Source organism: Perissodus microlepis, chromosome 3, assembly GCF_051167445.1.
Source record: "Perissodus microlepis isolate ML-2025 ecotype Zambia chromosome 3, ASM5116744v1, whole genome shotgun sequence".
NCBI lineage: Eukaryota > Metazoa > Chordata > Actinopteri > Cichliformes > Cichlidae > Perissodus > Perissodus microlepis.
Genome location: NC_140463.1, coordinates 26,429,115 through 26,441,998, shown reverse-complemented (window position 1 = coordinate 26,441,998; position 12,884 = coordinate 26,429,115). Strand labels below are relative to the sequence as shown.

The window sequence follows — 12,884 nt, the reverse complement described above, 5'->3', positions numbered from 1 at the left end:
TCTCCATAGTACTGAAAGTTACAAAGCGGGCACCAAAGATTTCATCTGTTTTTGGTATGTGTCCACCAGGGGTGGGGGAACGCCAGTCCTCAAAGGTCACTGTCCTCCAGGTTTTAGATGCGTCTTTGATCCAACACAGTTGATTCAAATGGCTAAATTACCTCCTCAACATGTCTTGAAGTTCTCCAGAGGCCTGGTAATGAACTAATCATCTGATTCAGGTGTGTTGACGCAGGGTGAGATCCAAAACCTGCAGGACACCGGCCCATGAGGCCTGGAGTTCCCCACCCCTGGTGTAGACACTACACTGATTCATCCTTTGAATTAGGTACTTTTTTATGCCTATAATGGCAAATGGACAAAATATAACTTTATATAATATAATATATATATATAATATATATAATATATAATATAATATATAATATAACACTTTTTAAGGAACTGAAGAAGTCAGTTTGATCATGAGAAATCATTCTTTCCATAATTTGTAGCTATTATTTCTCTAACGTTGCTCTGCTTTTTTTTTTTTGCTTTTTTTTAAAGAAGATACGTCATCTATCAATAATCAGCTGATGGTCTGTAGCACAAACATTCCTTCCAATTTAAAGACAAACAAATCCCCCCCCCCCCCCCCCCCCAATTAGAAAAACAAACAAAACAAAAACACATCTGGGAAACACCGCCACAACTAAAACTTGGATACGCAGCATTTATATATATATTTTTTATATTTCCTTTACAGCTTGTCTTAATGTCTTTTGTCTTATATACGTCTGCCTTCCCTTGGACTGTTCTGATTGGCTGTTGTTTAGGGAGGCTGTTTGGTTGTGAGCTTATAAAAGAGGAAAAAAGAAATGGACTTTTAACAGACTACACCTCCACTTCATTTCCCCAACACCACATCAAAGAAAGGTAAGCCAACTGTTCTGTCTCTTATTCTGTTGCTCTACATATTCATTTAATGTTGTTTATGACTTGTCTGTGTGTGTGAGTGTGAAATAATTTTTTTTATTTTCTAAATGTGCGTCGTCATTAGGAACAGTTGGAAGTGCTGTCATACTTTACAAGAATAATAAAAAGCAAATATGGAAAAGGAAAAATGACTGACTCAGTTATTACAAAAGTTCAGTTTTCATCAGCCCTGCTTGTTTGTCTCAATGTACAAATAATAATGATAATATCAGATGTCTATGGTAACAGAATAACACAGACTAGTACTGCTATTCATCATCCCAGCTAAATTGATTTTAAACACATTACTCGGTCAATGTTGTTTTCTTTCTTTCACTGTAGACAAAATGAACTTCGCTGTCTTGACTGCCATGGTCACTGTAGCCCTTGTCCATCTGGGCACAACGAACTCTTTACCTTGTCAAGGCACAAGCCCCCGAAGTAAATATGACGAATTTATCAGAAGACACATCCTTCAAGATGAATTTAACTGACGTCTTCCAAAAGAGTGGGAGAAGTGAGTTAAAAATTAATAGTTCCCTCCTTGTAAGGAGCAAATTAATATAATATGGAGACAGCTAAAAAAAAATAACGTGATGATGATGATTATTATTATTTTTGAGAGGATAACTGATTTGCGATTTAACTAGGTCACGTGAAGATGTTTAATGAGTAATGTGTAATGTATCTTGATTACTGTGTAATGGAATACTGATTTAACAGATATTTGAAAAAGAAAGGCCTCTGGTGCAGAACTCCAGTGCAGTCCTTCATCGAGAGCAGAGATCGGGGGAATATCGATAGGATCTGCAGCCGAAATGGTCAACGCCTAATTAATGCCTTCCCAGATAACTTGTGTATCAGTAGTTCAAACATACTGGTACATGACATCCAGTTTCTAAATGGTTGTGAACTTAATGTGATATCACATCAAAAGCCTGTGATTGTGGCCTGCAATAATGTTGAAAACCGCTGCCGCCCTGTGCATTTTGAGAGATACCAACAGCAAATGCCAAGCAATATGCCCTGCATGTAGCCAGAGTTTTGCACTAGTTGATGTACTAATTAGTCAATCGGGCTTTTCAAGTATAATCTCAAGCTCAAAAGTCAAATAAATCTGAGTATCTGTCTTCCTGTTTATTAAATGTAACGGTGAGTTCCTGTTCAAATAATGTGAGTAAATGTTCAGAGTCATTATTGTCAGTCATTGTTTTCATTTTTAGAATGTTAGCTTTATTCTTTGTCAATTTGGTTAAATATTTCAACACAATTAACATAAAGAGTGAATCTTACGCATTTTTGTTGTAATTGGGAAGTCGTCATTACTGTGATTCAGTCTTGTTCTCCAAGTGCTGTGCTATAGCCAGTCTGGCCTCTATCTGGAATCCATTTTTAAGCACATGTAAAACAATTATAAAACAGTTGTCAGCTTTTCTTGTCTTTCAGCTGTTAATACCAATAAATATTTGGGGGGGGGGTGTTGCACAGCATGTCTTTAAGACCCAGTGACTATGAGTTATGAGTTTTGCATACAGCGGCATAAATTTGCTGGTCTTGCTGCAGCTGCAGGAACACTGCATTTTCCTCTGTTATAAGCTGTGTTACATGCTTAAGTAAATTATAAATGATGCTTTTCTATTTGTCTCTCTTTCTTTAACCTTTCAGTTTCACTTTCGAGGCACCAAACTTGTTTAGGACATGTCACACGTTGAGACAGCATGGCAGACCACTTAATAATTATGAACATCCTGTTAGTCTTTATTATACAGGAATGTGCAAAGTCTCATTCAGACCTTCATTTCTTCATGTTTTATAAATGGAAATAAATAAATGGAAAAAATGGAAAATAAAGGAATAAGTAGAAATACAGAATACAATTCATACTATTCATGTGTGCCCTTCCAGGCACCTACTCATATCAAGATATCTCTACCAAAAACTTGAAACAGTTTAGTCCTGTTGTTTGAGCAGTTTTGGACCTGCCTGACCTCCTTGAAGCACTCTGTCTCACAGTATTATTACATTTAGAGGCTATGAAAAGTGAAGGTTAAAAGTACCCTCTCATACTTGATGAGCATTAGCTGTGCTTTAAAGACTTGTTTTGTATACAGTGGTGAGACTGGCGGACTCTGCAGAGTGTGTTGAATGATGCAATCAAGAGACTCCTATTCTTAAGAGAAACTTGTCTTGTTTCTGACAACATACCAGATGGCTAACAGACTGGTCTTGCTTTTTCCATGTATTGGTCACAAATTGTCAGATTCTGACTGACAAAAACCAATGGACCGAGAGACAGTCCGACTCAACTCAAGCCACAAAAAAAAAGAAATAAACCATAAAATGGCTAAATTCATCTTTGTAGCTGATTTTGTATCACTCTCTCCCCTCACTTCTTATTATTAATATTTCCCGTAGCTGCTTTTCTGTTGTTCATGATCGCCTGTTTCTTATTAATATCTCCTTGCACCTTATGTAAGTACTGCTTGTGCGAAATTGCAGATTTTTAGACCATTTCAACATAAACGATTACATAAAGCAGGAAATGTAAACATAGATGTGAATAATCCTGACACTGAATTATTAAATAACTGAATAAAATGAAATTTGGTGGCTATTATGGTGGCAGGAGTAAATATTATGTCTTTGTAAATCTCAATTCCGTATTACAACAAAGATATTGCTATTTAATGTAGAACTTTAAAATATATTTGCAACCGTAAATTGTCATGGTCCTCCAATCCTCACTGGTCGATCTGCCATTGTGTTTTGATCCTGTTGTTCGCTCCATGCCACTCTTCTCCCTCTCCATGCAGTTGTGCTTGAGTGGCTGAGCTTCAATCCACGCTGGATCACTGAATGACCTTGTCAGTGAAACACTGGCTCATGAAGGTGAATGATTTCCTGTCCTTCACTGTGGAGAGAAGGGCAGGAAACTATTGTTTTGTTTTGCCAGGAGATAAACGGGAGAGTGTGGAGCACCACTTGTAAATATTCTGATGGAGTTTTGAGCACCACAGATCGAGGGAGGAAATCACATCACAGGAGTCGGGAAATCATCACAGAGGAGATCATGTTTATTAGAACTGTTTTGCACATCAAAGATTTTTTCCTTTTCACTGTAAATAAATGCACCGTCGCTTCTCAGGAAGTCCTGCATTTGGAGCCTGTTATTGCCTCAAACTTGACATAAAAACATAAAGATGATCTTCTTTCTGCAGCTCTTCAGTTTCTATCTGTGTCAGTCTAACTTTTATCATTTTCAGTGAACCTGAACTTTAGGTCCTATTAACAAACTGTTTATCAGCAGAAGGGACCAAGCACAGAATTTTAGTAGCCGACACAAACAGCTTAAATGTAAACAGTGTATGCGATATGTCTAATCCAGAGGATTATATTGGTTGTGTATATTGAACAATTATACATAGAGGGTGGAATTTTTCCTATTTTTCCTACTTATAGAAATGTGATGTAAATCAATGACATCCAAAGAGGTTTTAGCAAAAAGAAACATGGTTTGCCTTCAAATATTTCAAATTAGTCTTAAACTGTCACATTAGCAAAACAGTCAAATACACATTTGAATACAGCATTTTGTAAATTACAGGGACACACCCTGTAATTTACAAATGCTGGTCAGTCACATGTGAGAAACGATGAAAAACTGTATGTTTGCTTTATATCATTATATCACATTTTAGTCTTTTTTATAATCTTTAGTTTAGTTTTTGTTGTTTAGGATTAGTACTTCCCTGAGACAACTGGGGAAGTACAGTCTTCCACAGGAGCTGCTGATCCAGTTCTACACTAGATCATATAGAGATTGACAGACCACGTGACTTTCGCGCATTGCATGCCGGGTACTCATGGCAAAATAATCAAAGCAATGCATCAAACGTAAGCATTTGCAGCACCGCAAAACGTTCATTCTCCGGTTCCAATACCTTCTTGCTTTTTCTTTGTCCCCCAAAAAAGTTATGTACAAAACGAAGGAGAACAATGCCGGTCCGTACAAAGACAGACTTGATGAAAAGTCAAATAAAAGATACGAGGAAAAAATCAAAGGCGTGAAAGGGTTAGACCCTTACGAGCACACTGCCCAACTTTCACCACGCTCATATTTATAATTATACGGTTCTTGGAGTGAGTGCATACACTCATGAAGTTTAGTAACTTCAGGTCACTGCAACAAGCCCAGGTACAGTTTACTGACGGATGGGTCCAGGACCTTGAAATGCACCGTGTAGAACGAAAGACCATCGTACGAACAAAGGTAAGTTTACCTCACAAATCGTCTTCATAAATACTAGTGATGTGCGGATCGATCCTGAAATATCGATTCCTCCGATACCAATCATTTATGTTCTAGAATCGATTCTCACATTAAAATATCGATATTTTAGTAATTTAGGGTAAATTTGTAGTTTATCATTAACAGGAACACAGTGGAAAGAAACTATAACATTCGGATTGTCTACATTCAAAGGAACTACATCCTCTTCCGCCTTTCATAGTCATGTGCGAAATACGGCTGTATAAATGTGTCGCAGCCCCTTGGCGTGCGCACTCACAACAATGGCTGAGCGTAATTGTGTGGACGTATTTTATCTCCACAAACAGCTGAGACGTGGTTTGCGATACATGTGGCAAAAAAGTGAGGTGTTGTGGCCATACTTGCCAACCTTGAGACCTCAGAATTACAGTGTTGATTTATCGGATAAAATACAGCGGGGGTGTTCAAATTCAGAGGCTGCTTCCACCTGAGGACCCGGCCTTCGCGGTCTAAAGAAAGCCGGGTAGTACGTCACGAGCTCCCTCGGTGGAGTGAAACTCTGTCGTCTGCTCCTTGCTATCTAAAATATAACCGGGTGCTGACGTAAACTCTCACACTTTGTTTAATTAGTTTTCTGTTTGACGTTTATTCAGCTGTGTGAAAACCCCGGGGGAACCCTTAATTAATAAAGTTAAATTTAATTTAATCTAATCTAATAACTTTAATCTCAGCCAAACCGATTTACTCACAAACAAATAAAACACTGAAAAAGCCAAACAATAACATTTTTAAGTTATCAAAGTGACTTATATAACATGTTTAACCCGAGTAGAGAAAGACCGCGGGGGTTTGAAAACGATGCGTCGGTCGGCTCAAATATTTGAAGTTTACACAGCGACATTCTCACCTGAAAATATGTTAAAAGTTTTTTTGCGACCCAGAAAGAGAAATAAGAGTAATATTAAAACTAAGTAGCTGCCGTCATTGTTGGAAACTGGAATTGGCTGGGCCGCGCTCTGAATTCTGGGATATGGTTTTTCAATTTTGTTGTCCAGGTGGAAAATCGGGAGAAATTCGAGAGAATGGTGGCTCTGGGAGATTTTCGGGAGGGGCACTGAAATTCGGGATTCTCCCGGAAAAATCAGGAGGGTTGGCATGTATGGTTGTGGCAACATCACTGACCTTGTCAAACACCTCAGAGTAAATCATATCACAGAATATGATGAGCATATGTTGAGGCGAACTGAAGAGGAGGACAGGGACAGGTGCTGCTAGGGTGAGACAGACGTCTCTCACGGAGTCCTTTAGTGCTGCAGGCAGGCATGGTGTTCAAATAGCGCACAACTTCAGTTTTTTTTATTTCTATATGATGAACTCTGCATTATTAAGTGATAAGAACAAGTAATGTGATGTCCTGTAATCATTATGATGCTATAATTTGAGATACAATAAATAAAATACGTTTTTGTACAAAGTATCGGTATCGGATCAGTATCGTCAATACCACCCTGAATATTACTTGGTATCGGTTGGAAAGGAAATCAGTGGTCTCGCACATCGCTAATAAATACACATTCATTAACCGTTTATTAATAGGACCTTTAAGCTCAACGGTAATTAATTAGTAGTGGAAAAAATTTCTGGTACGAATTACAGAAATGTAGCAGTGACAATAATATTGTATGTTGTAATCGCACTGGGCAATTAGTGATACAAAACTACAGTTTTATTCTGTGAATAAACGTATATGTTTTTGTCAATGTACCATGGTAATAACAGAAGCGTAATGCAATATTGTGTCAGGACAATTCAGTATTTATGCACAATAAACAAAGGAGCATAGCACGACAATTTCTGTTCAGCGCCAGATTTGCTTGTAACCTATATCACCAATTATGTGATGAAAAATGACGTATTAACTACTACAAAACACTTACCTTTGTGGGAATGCTTGGAGCAGACTAACATGTGAGCTGGAGTGTTCTGGGACGTTATATTTGGTCTTTGAATGGCTGCAATCCAGGCCATCCGTCGCCTCTTTGTTACTTCGGAAACATGATTTTAACAATTTCTCTTCAACGACGTAATCTGATAACAACCGATCTCTTTACCCGTCGGCTTCCCGTGGCTGTCATGCGACCGGCTATTGCAGTTAATAATACAACAGCTTCTTGCCATTTTTTGTGTTTCGTTTTATCGCTGTGTAACTAATTTCAATTGAAAGCCTGCGTGCGCTAGTACCTCTTGCCACGAGTTCCCAGAATCCTTTGCGGTTTTACCCCTGAATGACATCACATTTTCAATCTCTATTAAAACTCTTGTGGCATTTCTACACAGTACACAGAAACAACCAGAAGAGGTCAGTATCACATTTGGACCTGCTAACCAAACACAGAAACAGACAAAACACACACAGAGAGAGTGTGACTTATTCCCTAAAGATAACATCTCATATCTTTACACAGCACACGTGCTTTGATACCAACATCAAGCACAGCTGCTGCTCTGTCTTTTTTCACTCACACTGTGACCAAGGCAGTGAATATCATACTTACTGAGTCTTCTCACAATCCTCATTGAAAAACGGAATCGTCCCGTATTTAGAAACAAAAGTACACGTCCTGTATTGCGCTAATAAGGGACGCACTTTGTCCCGTAATACAGTGAAAATCAAAAGTAGTCTATAACTTTTAATGGAATTAACGCTTTGTTTGAAAACATAATTCCCAGCCCCTCTCCTGCTTTGTGACCAATGAGCTGACAGCACACTTATGACAATTCGAGTATGACAATTCAGATTACCGCTTATCTCATTGGTCGAGGAAAGGTCGCTTACGGAGAAAATACCAGAAGACAACAGATGACCACAACAAGAAGCATGGGCAACAGGGAAACAAACGCCGACACTGCGGTGCAAGTCTCGGACGACAGTACACCTAAAGCTGGGCAGACACTGTGCGATTTTTTCAGTCACGTTATTCAGCTCCTGCTCAAACTGCACGATTGACTCGCAGGGGTTAGAAGTTCGTAGGTCACGATGCAGGGTCTCACACTATACGGCCAGATGCTCTGATGCGACCTGAGTGCTCACACTGTGCGTCCATAAAAATGAAGGTTATAACAGAAAATCTGTCGCTCGCTCTCCCTCTCTGTCTTTCATTCACACAGACACGCACACCACCACCATCAACTTTGCTAAATTGCTAATGAAAAACACTGATCAGGCAGCTGTGATTGAGCAGCAATGTAAATCCAACTATTTTCACGGTTGTTGTGGTCGTGATAATTTTGTGATGCCACATCGTAAAGGCTCGGATGAGCTTTCCAAAGTTCTACAAGTTGTGCCTCCATCGCTTGTGTCCAGATCACACGCTGCACAGCCGTGCTGCTCCGTCTTTTTCACCGACGTTTACGTATTTGCGCGTGAGCAGTGTGAGCGGCTGTGGTGACACCCTCACGAGCGATTGATGATCGGGAGCAGGTCGTGAGGTGTTAATCGCTTCTCGTTACCCCACGTATACTACAAGAAGCACGATGAAGGCCAAAATCGGGCCGATCACCAAATCGGTCGCACGACTCAAAAATTGGCTCAAAATGTGCCAAAAATCGCAAAGTGTAAGCCCAGCATTAGACCAGCAATGTTTGTTCCCCTCAGAGAAAGAAAAAAAGGCTGCAAAAGTACAGGGAGGAATGGGGAAAGGAAAGCACCTGGCTGGAAAAGTGCACAATAACACCTATAAAGCGCACTGCTCTGTGTGCCGGCGCACTTTTTCCATAGGCATGCTTCTAATGGTGGGCACATGAAGAACATGAGGGGCATGAAAGCTCGGGGAACCCTTAACCAATTTTTTGTCCACCAGGCCACGGCAGTAGCAGATATGGTATGTAAACAGTGTGCTGTCCCCACTTCTCTTCACCCTGTACACCTCTGACTTCTGCTACAACTCTGAATTATGCCACATTCAGAAGTTTGCAGACGACACAGCCATCATGGGGTGTATCTGGGATGATCAGGAAGAGGAGTACAGAAGTCTGGTGAGGAACTTTGTCGCATGGAGTCACACAAACCACCTGCAACTCAACACCTCAAAGACTAAGGAACTGGTTGTGGACTTTGGGAGGTCCAGAGCAGGTCCACTGCCGGTTCAGATAGAGGGGGAGGAAGTGGAGGTGGTCAACAAGTACAAGTACCTCGGGCTGTGGGTGGACAACAAACTGGACTGGTCATGCAACACAGAGCACCTGTATAAAAAAGCCCAAAGCCGACTGTACTTCCTCAGGAGGCTGAGGTCTTTTAACATCTGCAGGAAGCTCCTGAGGATGTTTTACCAGTCGGTGGTTGCTGGAGTACTTTTCTATGCTGTGGTGTGCTGGGGGAGCAGCACAGCAAAGAAGGACTCATCCAGGCTGGAAAAACTGATCAGGAAGGCTGGCTCTGTGGTCGGCATGAAGCTGGACACTCTGGTGACAGTGGCAGAGAAAAGGACACTAAAGAAACTGCTGGACATTATGGACAATGCTGGGCATCCTCTGCACACGGCCATAAACAACCAGAAGAGCCTGTTCAGTGACAGGTTGCTTCTCCCCAAGACAAGAACCAACAGACTTAAAAACTCCTTTGTCCCACACGCCATCAGACTGTTTAACTCCTCTCTGGAGGGGAGAGGGAGGGGAAACAGGAGGATAAAGGAGGGGGGAACAACTAAGCTGTAGTGCCTCTTCACCTCACTGTGCAATTACCTTTTGTGCAATACTTTTTGTTAATAGTCAACGGTGCAATAGACTCCATACTTGAAATGTGCAATCCACCTGTATTTTTATTTTTATTTTATTCCTATTTATCCCCTTTGTATATTTCTATCTATATATGTGTGTGTATATATATATATATATATATATATATATATATATATATATATATATATATATATATATATATATAATATTCTGTAACTCTATAACTTCTGTCGGTGCTGTGCTTATTTGGAACCGAATTTCCCAGAGGAACCCACCCGAGGGATTAATAAAGTTTTATCTTATCTTATCTTATCTTAAACACTGGTTTGTTTTTTTAAAACCCTCTGGTTAAGGTTAATATGGGCATGTGCAGTGAATATCAGCGCTATGTGGCCAGAAGTGTGATAATATAATTTATTTTGTGTAATAAACAACTGCAAGGATAGATGATTACAACAAATAGATGACTAATACATAAAAGTAATACATAGATGAATAATGATGTGTAATAATAATAATAATAATAATAAATTTTATTTATAAAGCACACTAAAAAACCAAGGGTATACCAAGGTGCCTGACAAAAAATAAAATAGGAAAAAGGAAATGGGAGGGAAAAGAGAAAGGACCTGGCACGTATCAATTATAAAACCTTGACAATCATAATATATAAAAGTAGTTCAAAAGCATAATGGATAAAAATGTACCAACGCACACCAAATGTTAACTAGGTGGAAAAGCAAGATTAAATAAATAAGTCTTCAGCCGTGATTTAAACAGTGGCATAGAGTCAGACGCCCGGATAGCAACAGGAAGATTGTTCCATAAGACTGGGGCAGCTACAGCAAACGCACGGTCGCCGCGAGATTTCAGCCGAGAACGAGGTTGCCCCAGAAGAAGTTGGGCAGCAGATCTAAGTGCTCTGACAGGAGTGTGTAACCTAAGAAGCTCGTTGAGGTAGCTCGGCGCCAAATTATTAATAATTTTGTAAGTGAAAAGTAGTATTTTAAATTGAATACAGTATTTAACTGGAAGCCAGTGCAAGCCAGCAAGAACAGGAGTGATGGAAGAAAACTTCCTGCTACCTGTCAAAAGGCGTGCCGCCGCATTCTGGACAGTCTGCAATCTAACGAGAAGGGAGGAGGAAAGACCTATGTAAAGAGAGTTGCAGTAGTCCAACCTGGAAGTCACGAATGCGTGAATAAGTTTTTCCAGGTCATTGTGCGGAATATAGCGCTTAGCCTTAGAAATGAGGCGCAGCTGATTAAAACTAGACCTCACAACAGCAGACACTTGCTTGTCAAATTTAAACGAGCTATCCAGTAATATCCCCAAATTACTGGCATAATCAGAAGGGGAGCTAACAAAAGGCATCAGAGCAGCACACAATTGGTCGCGGGGGATTTTACTATCGAACACCACGATCTCCGTTTTCTTTTCGTTCAGGACAAAAGAATTACTCTTGAACCAATCTTTAACCTCACGCATGCATTCACGAAAATAGTGAAAAGGCATAGCAAGATCGTCAGCAATCTCAAAATAAATCTGTATATCATCAGCATAGCAATGAAAGGCAATATTATACTTCTCAAAAATTGCTCCAAGAGGGAGCAGATATAGTGAGAAGAGAGTAGGGCCTAATACAGATCCTTGAGGCACACCACAGCGTACAGGTACCGAGGAAGATGAGAAGTTGCCCAAATTAACTGAAAAAAACCTGTCAGCAAGATAAGATTTAAACCAGTTGAGGGCAGTGCCTCTTATACCCACAGTATGCTCAAGTCTTAGTAGAAGAATGTTATGATCGACCATATCAAAAGCAGAGGAAAGGTCCAATAAGACCAGGACCACAGAGCATCCAGAGTCAGTGCTTACAAGTAGGTCATTGAGAACTCTAAGCAAGGCCGTTTCAGTGCTATGCCGTGGCTTAAAGGCAGACTGAAATTACAAACGTTTACAAACGGGAGCAGCTGATTAGCATTAGAAAAGCTGAAATAATACCTCAACTGAAGCCAATTGTACTGCACTATATGTGCACTGTTACAAGAATGTTTTCGTTCTATTGTTTTCTATTAATTTATATAATTTTAAGTTAAGCAGGACAGAGTTCTTTTAAAGAAAGATTTACTTATATTCTCAAAAGTTAAGCATGACAGGCTTCTGTTTAAGAAAGAGACCTTTTTTATTGTGTTAATGTTGTCATTTTGAGCTAAAAATAAATGGCTAAATTATCATTTGTTTCCCATGTGTTCATATCACAAAGAATATACATCTACTTAAATCAAATTCAAGTCAACTGGTTAAAAAAATAATTTCACACAAAAAAAAGAGCTACAAAATCCACCACACTGGGAAGGGTGAAGACAACTGGGTCGCCCGGCCGTGTGTCGACGCATGATTGTGTTTTGATAGTATCCTGGGCCAAAGTCAGACAACAAAGTCAACAATAAACTGCTGAGATTCATCGTCCAAATGATCCAATTTCACCACTCGACACAATTCTGACGAATGATCTGCATTGGTTTCTTATATGTCATCTCATGATCAGCTATTAATTATTAACATCTACACGTGTACTTTTTTTTTTTAAACATTTTTCTAAGTATTTGTTATCTAACTATGTCAACTAAGATCAATGAAAGAAATCTATGAAGAAAGAGTGACACGTTTACTAATAAAAGCATGGACTATTATAATTATAACATGAACTATTGCTGTTACTTTAAATATACATACACTTTCTTTTAAGTATCATCAGCTTTATTTCAAAGTGACCTCTGCTACACTGTAACCTACACTGTTCTTTACTTTAAATCCAACACAGCACAGCAGTGCTCTCATGCAACCTTTACATGACACAGTTGGTTTGCCTTAGTTTGTTTTGCGGCACATGTCATAATATGAAAAAACATGTGAAATGTAC

The 12,884-nt window shown here is 39.5% G+C and overlaps 1 long non-coding RNA gene across 1 annotated transcript; it reads left to right on the top strand.

Moving 5' to 3' along the window:
* The first annotated feature begins 812 nt into the window (after positions 1-812).
* On the top strand, positions 813-2,800 carry LOC146390753 (uncharacterized). The gene is made up of 3 exons (XR_014799855.1): positions 813-915; positions 1,297-1,471; positions 1,678-2,800. It is a non-coding gene; the product is annotated as an uncharacterized LOC146390753 (long non-coding RNA).
* The last annotated feature ends 10,084 nt before the right edge of the window (positions 2,801-12,884 follow it).